This window comes from Meriones unguiculatus, chromosome 8 (assembly GCF_030254825.1).
Source record: "Meriones unguiculatus strain TT.TT164.6M chromosome 8, Bangor_MerUng_6.1, whole genome shotgun sequence".
Lineage (NCBI taxonomy): Eukaryota > Metazoa > Chordata > Mammalia > Rodentia > Muridae > Meriones > Meriones unguiculatus.
Genome location: NC_083356.1, coordinates 96,526,638 through 96,537,224, shown reverse-complemented (window position 1 = coordinate 96,537,224; position 10,587 = coordinate 96,526,638). Strand labels below are relative to the sequence as shown.

Here is a 10,587-nt window from a genome sequence, read left to right as displayed (position 1 = left end):
ACTTACTCCCACAGCACCCCAGTAAACCAAATCCTCTTTGGGGGACTCCGTCTACATGTTCTCCCCTCAAAGTGAGTGCAGTTGTAGCCCTTTTAAATGCTAACATTATTAAGCTTGCTGCCAAAACACAAATGCTCAGCCTAAGTCATTAAAATTTAATTATAAGGGGGCAGCTGAGCCCAGTTGGAGTTTAGAATGTGAAAAATCTTGTTTAAAAAAAAAAAAACTAATAAAAACAAAACCACCCAACCAAACCCATTGGCATCTGTCTCTACTGGCCCAGTGAAGTATATTTAAATAAAATTGCCCATTTCATCAGCATTCAGCATGCTACCAAATCGTCACAGTGAAGCGTTTTTTGGTCATCACTCAGCTATGATCAAATTAGAGCAAGCCATATTTAATCTTGCCACTGTTTGCAGCACACTGCATAGCATGTGTCTGGTATACCTAAGTCCTAAAATCCAGGAACTGTACTCCCTAGCACCAAACAAAAGCAGTAGTTTTCCAGGATTTTCTTTTCACCATAGAAACCTTGCCCCATGCGAAGGTATCTTTCTGAGTAGGGGAGAATGCTGCACTAGAATTTGATCTTTCAGGTTCTGTTAGGAAGCACTCCAAGAGGACTCGGTGTGGTGTTAAGGTGCTGCCTTCCCAGAGAATGAAGACAGAAATATATTTTACATTTCTTGTCAGATTGAACTTTAAGGCATCCTGACTGCTTTCTCTAAATTTAAACATCACAGCCAAAATGGCAACATGCTTTGTTCAGTTCCAGTTGTGTGGAATTCCAGTGCTTCATTGATTCAAAGGAAAGCTGAGGCTGGCATGGGGAGCAGGGCTATGGGATCACGCTTTCACTGCAGCATGTCAAGCCATTATATCTGGGACCAGAATGTCACCGTGGTCTCAATGGTTCGTCAGCTGAAGGATATGGTTAACAAATGTAAAACCAAACTTCAGAGGAGCTGGTTTTCTGTGCTAAGTGATCTGTATTCCCTCTGAATTTACTTTCCCCTAACCCCGTGAAATTAACAGTACTTTCTGACATTCGACCCCCTGACCTCACACATAATAAGAATTTAAAAAGCACCATGCATGAGTGTGTCTCCGTAATGCAAAACTGGAAAAAATGACCATGTCACAGTTTTATTATACAAAACCTTCTCAACCTCCATTGCATGCTTCATATATGAGCACTCGGTTTAAAGTTATTATAAAGAAAAACACAATTTTGTGAGTAATAATTCATTGCTCATGACTTTTATAGACAATAAATTGCAGCTACCAAAAAGCTTTGTACTCCATTAATGCAGATATTTACCAAGATAAGTGTTAAAAAATAGTATGCTGGAGGACTCTGATGCTTCGAAGGAAGGGGTTTCCAGGGAGCTGGTTGCCAAGGGCGCAAGCGCATGCACAATGTGCAGGTCTCAGGGTTTAAGAGGCAGAAGCAGGAAAGTGTTACGTGGAAATGATTTTGTGTTATCAGGCTCAGGGGATGACAGCATACAAGAGTAAGAACAAGGTGCTATGTGGCTTTTTCTTCACTGTGAAGTAAAGATTGGCAGCTGGAAGTAAGGCTTACAGACAGACCTGCACACAGGACCTCTTCACCCAGGACTCATAATCACTACTCAAAGGAAAACGCATTTACCAGGGAAAAGCGGCTGTAGCCATCAGAAGTGTGCTTAAAACACCACTTAAATATCACTTTATACGCTATTACCTGCAAACTGTGGCTTCGTATTAAATTATACTTGCATAGGCTTTTGCCTCAGTGCTGATAATGCTTTTGAGGTTGCATTGGTGAAGAAGAATTTAGGCTGCTTTGCAAGAGACGTGACTAGAATATTCTGCACAGCTGACAGTGACAGGGTGAAAAATTGCAGAACTGTACTTTCTTTCCTCATATAGATTGTAATTTTAATTGTCATTGTGGCCCTTCTGTTTTAATTATGGGACTTCTTTGATATATACCAGGACATCATATTGAATGAAAATATGGTGCTATAATAGTCTCTTTATAATTAATGACCACATGTAGATCTTGGTGCATAAAAGGGAAGGAATAAATGAACAATTTATTTAACTAGGTTTTGGATTTCTTTCTGTCTTCCAGAGAATATAAAATGATCCCAGAGCTTCTGAGAGTGTTTGATGTAAGAGCTGTACAGAATATTGAACAAAATGACTTTAGGCTATGTATTTAAAATCTCTTCTACTTACAACCAGTAATATTTACCTATTTATTACGTTATTTTTAAACATTTTCTCTCCAACAAAAGACCGTTATAAATACATTTTAAATGTAACCTTCTTTAAAAGATTATACTTAAAATAGAGCTAAACTTTGTGCATATAAAAAAGGGTCCAGGAAGCTTACTTTTGATTTCTGACTTATTTACTCATATCAAACTGAAAAAAAAAATTCCTTAAACTTTTGATTTCAAAATACTGTAGATCAGAGCAGCAAGTTCTTTCCCTGAAGGAAGAATAAATTTATCTCAGTTACTACCCCTTAACAGACGCTCTCCATCAACAAACCCAACATAAGTAGTCTATTCAAATGTAATTAAAGTCCCTGAAAACTGTGAAGAGGAACCGGAAAACAGTGCGCCTGGCTAAGGCTTAACGCTGCTCTCCAACTATCAAATAACCGGTTTAACGTATAGACTGCTGTAGCATAAGCATGCTGGGCTCATATACATTTCAAGAGAGCCAGGCCTCTATGGATTTCTCGAAAGCAGACCTATTTGTCCCGGGTCTGTCACTGTAAGGCAGGAGAATGCCCTCTGACAAGGTACTGCTAATTTTATTGTGGCACAGTGTCTTGTGCGTGCATTCTCTGTGGATGCCGTTCAATTGCAGAGCAGGATGAAATTGGATCGGCAGAGACAGGGACTACCCTGGGGTCAGCTGTGACCATGCCACTTCTATGTGATGTCTAGTTGGGGTGATGGTGTGTAAATAAACGTAGAGAATTGCAAATCTTGTCATGGCCACGCAGAGCGGCTCAAGCATTTAAAGATGGTTGCCCGCAAACCTAACCGGAAGGTGCTAGCTGCGTGGAGGCTGGGGAACACTGCATTCCTTGGCCGCTCCTGACATATGTGAGAGCGCTGACCCAGCGCTCGTTGCTGAAGGGATAAATCACCAATTTTTTTTTTTATCGTAGTGAAAAATCCAAGAAATAAGCTAATCGTATTTGAATATGATGCTTTTAAAGCTGCTATGCTGCCGTCGGACTTTGTATTTATATTATGGTTCTCTGATTTATCTGTTCTTTTAATGAGCTGAAGCAGCTCAATGTCCTGCTGTTTATTGAATTTAGCACACTGAAGTCCTATGAGTTCTTGTCACTGTTATGAACTTTTCTAATGTTAGAAAATAAAATATTATAGAATTCACATTTTCTGCTTATGAATCTAATTTTATTTAAATACTACTTACAGTACTCATTAAAATACACTTAGCTTTTTCTACCTACAACCAATAAGATGTATTTTTAACCACTTTTACATTTACACATAGCTGTTTCTCTGTTACTTTTCCCACATGACAATTACCTTTCATTACAAATTTATAAAATCATTTACATTTTAGCAGTTTAAATGTTTCTGCTGACATTTTGTAACTATTACCCTCTTCTAGAATGGCATATGTTCAGGCAGTTAATAAAAAATTAAATGGAATAGCAGCAGCCAAGGTGAAGCTCTGCGTCAGTACGCTCTCCACATCCCTGAAAATACCATCTTTGTGTTGCAAACTGTGAAGTGAGGTTAGGGCTGTGCCAATATGTGTATTTGTCACAACTGTCACAGGGACCACGAACTAGCCAATCACGTAGCCCTTAATTAGACAGTTCTATTTTGCTTTTTAGAAATTATCCTCATGTAAAATGGTATCTAAGATTCAAGAAAGGTGCTGAGAGCCAAGAGGGCAAAAAATGCCAGCAGATTAATAATAATAAAATAGCTCTTTAGTTTCTCTGAAGATTTATTAACTGCTGCATGATTTGTTTAATGTGAAAAGATACATAATATATTTATAAGCTTTAGAAGAGAGAAATGGGTATACATTGACTTAAACATTCCTACAATACTAACTATTCTCATATAGATTTTGAAATTATGAATTAAAAAATGCAGATGATGGTCATTCAAATGGGGAAGCTATTAAATTTCTGCATTAACAGTTGTGACACAGGCTTCATTAGAAATTCCATTTATATTATTTACCACTGAAAATAAATTGAATAGCTCTTGTTAAAGACAATTTTTGCTTTAGATTTTTAATTTTTAAAATCAATTTTATATAATATACATCTACACTTTGAAAAGAAAAAAATACAACCTTTCTCATATTCCAAGCAAAATTGTTATATTTTGGGAGATGAGGGAGGGAGAGAGGGTAAGATTAGGAGGAAGTGAAGGAGGGGGCTACAGCTGGGATACAAAGTGAATAAGATGTAATAAATATAAAAATTAAAATTAAAAATTAACAAAAATAATTTTAATTTCACAAAATTTATAACTATAAAACTTTTTGTAAATAATAAAACATACAAAAATATATTAGCAAAGTATTGGTTTGGCACGGTGATTTTCATGTTTATGGAAATACATAGAAATATCCTCTTACTGACTGGATTTTAACAAAGGAAATTAATATTACATTTACCTTTTAAATAATAAATTATCAAATTTATACACTGCTTATCAGCAATATTACCTGTGGATAAAATATGATAGATTTTTATAATATTGCATATAAATAGATGTAAGTCAGCACAATTGCAATATTTTTTCAAATAAGAATAAGCTATTTTTGCATCTGATATTGGAAATGGTAAAAGTTTTAAACTAATTATAACTGGAGTAGTCATGTTCCTGATATCTGAGCTGAATGGTCACTAGTTCTAAATTTCCCAATACATGATAGCTACAGTCACAAAGGGCACTTTCAAAAAAATCAGCAACAGATTCTAAGATGGGAAGAAATCTGGATTGTTTGTGGTTTTTGTTGTTGTTGTTTGTCCACAACAGTGGAAAATCCATGTGTTTTATGAGAAAAAAAAAATCTAATTTGGGTTTTGCTTGCATGGTTCATCCTATTTTAAATCTTTATTCAAGAGGCGCGTCATAGAAGTTTTAACAGTCATTGTAGATTAACCTTGCCTGTGCGTTAGGAGGCCAGTCTTCTGATGAATTTACATGCAGCTGGATGAAAATGCTATTTGGAGAGAGATTGGGAGTTTATTTGATTAAATCCCTTTCTCTACTGCCTTGACCTCTTTCTTGGGAAATAATCAGAACTGTTTAGCAAGAATACTCGGGCATTAATAATGAATTGCTTTCGAGCTGGGTTCTTCTGCGTTACAACAAACCCATGGTTGTCTCCGCTCTTTCCATTTATTTTTTTTAAATATAGTGCTTTATTAATGAAGACCAAGATGAAAAACTACAAGAAGTACATCTCTGAGGAGTCTGACTGTGTGATGGTAGGCCATTCATGGAGTCTCAATACTAATTTTTGTTCTCTCATCTTCTGAATCCTCTCCCATAAATCTGCCTGTAGAACAGTTATGTTCTTTATGGCTAAACACTGCAAGGTGACTGTATGAAAATGATTGCTCTCACCTTTCAAAAGAATTATTTGAGTTGCCAGAACTTTATAATAATAATTAATAGCATTTTTACTTGGTTTCAATATGGGTGATGACGGTGGGTGCAGTGGTAGTTGCAGTGATCTGTGTGCGTTGGTGTGTGTGTACTTTTCTTCCGATTGGATTCTCCCTAATTGTGACACATTAAATCACATTCTGAAGCAATTCTAATATCTTTGTATTTATGTGTCATCTCATATTTTTTTTTTTACATTGGAGGGAAGGAAAACAGCACAGGTGGATGTTAAATTAATCGCCTCCCTCACCTGCTTGTTGAACACGAACTTGGGATGATTACAAATTGGCTGTCTTCTAAGAATCTGGGATGCAAAGAGAAGTGACTGGTGTCTCCACACACTTAAAAAAAATGCTTGAAAAAGTAGAGTTGTCTCATGGATTGATTACTAGATGGTTAAAATAGAAGCTTTTTATTCTAAAAGTTGAGAGGCAAAATTTATCCACCATATATCCCTGAGGTGTTACCTCATGAGGCCTGGCTCTTTTGGCAAAGAACACTGTTCAGTGTTTGGAAACTAAAATAACTTTCAGTGAAGTAATGGGATCAGGAAATCCTTAAGACTACCATTCTATCATTCCTGGCACATTTACTGTAGTTAAGAGTTCATTCTTTTATTGGACAGCACATTTCCTGTATACCTCCACTACTATACCCTCACCCATTAACAGTATCTTGTCTCCATACTAAATTAGGCTTCGTTATAATTTGTTTCATAATAGCATGCACTTCACTGTAATATGTAAAATGCTTGGCTTTCATGAACAACCCTATGAAAAAGCCATACAGTAGCTCATTTGCATTTAGCAATTATATTACATTGCAATATATTAAGCTGCAGAAAATCTAATCTAACATCATAATTTAAAATAATAATCTTCAGTGCTTTACAAGTAGGATACAAGTCAGGTTATGATACATATTGAGTCCTTTCTCTGTTGAATAAAACAGAATTGGTTCATTTTCTTTTACTTTCAAAGTACCCGTGAAAGTTTAATTCTCTAATACGAAGAATAATATTACATTGAGGTAGAAAGCTCATTTGCATTGTTCACAGGTAGGTAAAATTTGTGTTTCTTTGTCATAATTTGTCCTTTTTTTTTTTGCATCCAGTTATGTATTATCTATAAAGCTAGGGATAAATTTTATTAGATAAATGAGAGTAATTGTATTGTGAAATTTACATATTCAATTTTTAAAACTATTACTATTCTAAAACTATTACTAGCAAATGTTTGTTTTAATTTTGAGGCCTAGAATCTTGTAAAGAAATATTTAGAAAGCAAATACGACAAAGTAGATTTGTGAATAGGGTTTTAAGATATTGGTGTGCATGCACACAGAGTTGTGAAATGGGACTTTAGAGATAAAGTAGGAGCATTTACTACTTTTATAGAGAACCCGGGTTCAGTTCCTGCAACCACTGGGAGGCTCATCTCCAGCTGCATCTCCCTCTCCAGGGAATCTGAAACCCTCGTTGGGCTTCTATGGGCTCCTTCACTCATGTGTACAGATGCACATTCATACACTTATACACATATAAAATGAAATAAATCTTTAAAAAAGAGCATAAATTAGAATCTACTTAATACATTTCTGAGGAAGTGTGATATGTAACTCATTCTAAAATGTACACCAAGAAACGTAGTCTATTTCCCTTGTGATATTCTGACATGTACATTAGGGATGATTTTTTTTATGAGCTGTGATGTAAGAAAAGAATTAAAGGCATAACATAATTAAAATCAAAGCACTTAATATTTAGCAGAGGGTCAGAACATTGTCAATTTTAATTATAATCTGCGCTGGCTATTTTATATCAACTTGAACCAGCTCTATTTTGTTTTGGAAGGGGAAACTTCAATTGAGAAAATGCCCCTCCGGATGTGCATGTGGACAAGCTTGTGCTTCTTTCCCAAGTATCTAAGAGCCTAGCCCATTGTGGGCGGAACCATCTGAGGGGCAAGAGGTCCTGTGCCTGTGCGGAAAAACAGCAGGTTCCAAGGTCCTTGAGGAGCAAACCAGTAAGCAAAATCAGCACTTCACCATGGTCTGTGAGTCCGAATCACGGTTTCCCTGGAATTTTAGGCAAAATAAACAGCTCCCACCCCCCCACCAAAGTGGCCTTTGGCTATGGTATATTATCACAACAACAGAAATTCAAAGCCATCATCTCAGTTGAATAGTTTCTACTCTGAAGTAATAGGCATTCTGGTTGTATAGGAAAATGTTGAAAGGAATTTTTTTTTTAACCAAAGGTATGCTAACAGCCCACGAGAGCAAGATCTGAGCAAGTTCTTAATAAGTAGAAGAAAAAGGGAGCTAAGGAAAGGTATGCTGGGGAGTGAGAAACTTCCTGGAAGGAAGTTTTCACTGTGGCCGAATAGAGGACGATGATGGGCAATGACTGATGTAGATGAGCAGACACGGAGGGTAGCACTTCTTATTTTTTCTTTTCTTCTTCCTCTTTCCTCTTCTTTCAACTTCTTTTCTTTTTTTTTCCTTAAAAAGCTTTTATTAAACAGCAAAGCAGAATTTGAACACAATTTAAGTATTTGAAACAAGATTACAAAAGGGTTGCAAAATGTCTGCCATGTGAGGATTACTTGTCTGTAGTGCTAAGGCCACTCATTGAGGTTTACACTAACACATTAGATAATTTCACCAGTCAAAGCGGCGCAATCTAAAGCCATCAACTGCATTAGTGGATCTTTCCTACTGTAACATTTTATTATTATTTCTGGTATCAACTCCATTATCAAATGAAGCTAAAAACTAAATTTTTAAAATTTGTTCAAATAATGACTAAAATTCTGCAAAAAAAAAAAACCAACTTCGAAAAAATACTAAAGTTAACAATCATTACATGTACAAAACTGTCTTATATTTGTGATTCTGATACTAATATATACTCTGAATTAATTTCTCAGAAGTTCATCTCCTGGGTACAAATAAACCTTGAGACCAAACTCTTAACTGGTTTCTCTGTCATGAGGCTTAATTAACCCACTTAACATCACACTTAGTCCACTTCTGTTTCCTGTCCCCAAAGTGCAGCTGCGGGCCAGAGGTAATAATGCACACCTGGAGGGAAAACACTGGATGAACTTTTGTTTATCCAGTATTCCTCCCTGTTTCTATCTTTCCTCAAGAATTTTTATTTCTCACACACATATGAGCAGCACTCTTATCCTTTCAACACCAAATGGGCTATTACGTGCAAAAGGGAGTTTTAACTTCTCAATGTGACAGTTTACATACATTTCAAAGACAATCCTTCATTTTTTTTACAGCTTCAATCTATTTTCAATTGATTAAAGAAAAAGCAGAGATCTTACCTTATTACTAAATATCACAAGTGGCAATTCTTAGTTAACAAAGTATCTTATTTTGATTGTCAGCAAGTAAGTAAGTAAGTTCAGGTTACTCTTGTAGGGGATAGGTATTGAAGTTACTGTCAGGAAGGGACATGGGAAGGAAGAGGCAGGTGAAGGAGAGGAACAAGATGGTGGACAAGGTACAGAAGCTGTGCATTCAGTAAATGCTGTGGTGGCTTTTTCACAACATGGTTATTTTCTTGTATATTTTACTAGTTAGGCATATGATAAAAGACAGTACTAAACCTATGTTTGTATAAAAAAACATTCGTCTTCAAGTTTCATAAATTTCTATAATTCTAATGATAAAGTCTCTACACGTGCACATTTTCGGAGACTAACATATCCATGTAACGTTAACTCAGGGATGGTCCTGTTAAACAGTAGTATTACCTAGATCTCACATTCTCTTTATAAATACTCTGGGAAGCAAGCAAAGATACTGTAACTTTTGGATTGTACCGATGCCTTATGAAAAAAAAAAAGAAAGAAAGAAAAGAAGAAAAAAAGAAAGCAACTCTACAGAAGCAAGGGTGATCAACCTCCTATTTCCTTTTGCTTCTTATTTTCAGTTGTTTGAAAAACATTAGAAGTAGATGAGGTTTTTGATCTACTGTGCATGAACTTGATTTTATTTTAGCTTTAGATTTTCTTCCTTAACTTCACCAACTATTGCAGAAAGATCTTCAAGTGTGTGTTGGAGTTCCAACACCTGATTAATAGGCTGAGTTGAGTCTTCCAGTTCCATGTGATTTTCAGCATCAACTGCATCCGGGTCAGCATTCACCATCTTCGGTAAGGCTTTCAGCTCTTGGATGCAAAACACTTTGATGAATGGTCTTACATCCAAGGATCCTGAAGGTGGCAGAATGGGCAGGATGCCTCTGTCCAGCTGACAGCGGCCCCTTATTTTCTTTTTCAAGGAAAGGCATTTGCCAGTTTTGTAAAGTATGGACTAGTGAGGGCAAACAGAGACAGAAATTTCTCTTCTGATTGAAACAAAGTAAACTCCTAGGGATAGGTAAAAGCAGCCTTTAACTTCAGCGAGAACATTTTTTTTCCTCTTGTAATGTGCACCTCTGGTAAGTTTTGGAAGATCCTTCACCAGGTTTGCTTTGCGTGATTGTCACTTAAGGAGAGGCCAGAAGTGAGAACACTTCTGTAAGCCATACCGCTAGAAAATGCAGCAATCTATCACCAGATCACATAAATTCATAAAAGGCTGTATTAAACTCACAGAATAATCACGTAGTCTCCTTTTTATTGTTTTTCCCATGCACAAACTTTCACAATAAAATATTTCTCTCAAAGAGCCATCTTAAGCTATCGGTTTATTTATATCTGTGATGCTGAATGATTGAGGGAATGATCGGAAGGTGCTATATTTTCTATGTGATACAAGTAAACCACAGCAAAGGTGTTGCTTTGTACTCTTTGACCTGCCCCCGCAACCTCCCAGGGAGGAGGAGCCTTGCTAGGTCACAGAGGAGGACTTTGCAGCCAGTCCTGAAGATACTAGATAAACC

At 36.4% G+C, this 10,587-nt stretch overlaps 1 pseudogene; it reads right to left on the bottom strand.

Annotated features, from left to right (window-relative positions):
- Positions 1-9,598: 9,598 nt before the first annotated feature.
- LOC110563702 (short coiled-coil protein-like) lies at positions 9,599-9,851 on the bottom strand (annotated as a pseudogene).
- Between the last annotated feature and the right edge of the window lie 736 nt (positions 9,852-10,587).